Genomic DNA, 1382 nt, shown 5'->3' with positions numbered 1-1382 from the left:
TAACATGACAAAATGTATTACATTTACTGTAATGCTAATCATCAACGTTTATTTGACTGAAATCCCACACAAGTACGCATTGCGGACCCTTTTTTTCTTTTGTATTTCACAATGGTACTTCATTTCTCCAAATTGCTGTAATACAGTGTTCAATGTAATTTTTTTCTATCACCCGTGTACATCAATACATGTTCGGACACTTATCATGAATACATTCAGTGACATTAATATTTTTGTACATGTAAAATGCTGTACAGGTATAATTATCCAATTGCTCATGGTGGTAATTAAAAAACAAAATCATGATGACTGCAGATCTCGCTATGCAAAGTTTGTTTATTTCAACCACGAGTATTTGTTCATTTCAGCGCATAAGTGCTGCTAGGTGTGATCGTGAACTAAGCAGAATCCCTGTCAAACGGCAGGAAAATATAAGAAAAATGTGGTGAAGTCTTCTGCAATACATTTCTTTAACAAAAGGCTAGGAGTGTATTTAGTGGCTTAGAATGTTATCGAAATCATGCAAGCAATTGTAAGTGTTTATTGTTTAGAAAGTGTTGGGTAAAAGTTCATAAGCTTCATTATCATGATCTCCCTACAAAAATCAAACCAAACAACATGATTTATGTCAATTGGATTTATCCGGTGTCTACAAAGAGATTAATTACAGATTGAATCATAACCAGTTTAAACTATCCAGGGATCAGGGTTTTAGCCAGGTAGCCGTCCGGCCGTTCTGTGGATGGCCACTTTTCAGGAGAAAATAAATAAAGCTTAGATCTTGTTGATTTGCAGTCAGTGATTTCATAATAGTTCAATCAAAATTACTTGATTCAAGTGATTCTGGAAACGCTTTACACACCATCTCATCATCACCTTATTTCTACTTTAGTTTCCTTTAGTTATTTGTTACTTCATAGGTGAATATTGGGCACTATTTTTCTGTTTTTGTCCGTGTAGAGCATAACATGTGTTACTGAACTGATTTCACCAAAAGGAACGGCATGTAACCGCTAACCAGTCCCACCCTGCAGATATTTGCTTGTTCCCAGTCTCCAACTTCCCCTAAGATGGACGCCAAGATCAACATAGCATGGAAGTGTTAAATGATGTGTTTAGTGGGCAAAAGCAAGTACAGTTTCAATCCGTTTTAGGTTTTTGGCAAAGAAAACGACGCATTTAACATTCAAGTCCGATCAATGAGTTTATCGACTGAAAATTGCGGAAAGTGCACCTAAATCCCTGGCCAAACTATCGAAAATCAAACATTGCGACCAACAATTCTGCTCAATGCAACAATGTTGCAGTGTTTTGCCACTCTTCTAACAAAGTTGTGTCCTGAATCGAGTCACGTTCGCGCTTCTAGCCAATGGCTATCTTAT

Source organism: Montipora foliosa, chromosome 9 (genome assembly GCF_036669935.1).
Source record: "Montipora foliosa isolate CH-2021 chromosome 9, ASM3666993v2, whole genome shotgun sequence".
NCBI lineage: Eukaryota > Metazoa > Cnidaria > Anthozoa > Scleractinia > Acroporidae > Montipora > Montipora foliosa.
The sequence above is the reverse complement of the archived record's forward strand: the minus strand, read 5'-3'. Positions refer to the sequence as shown.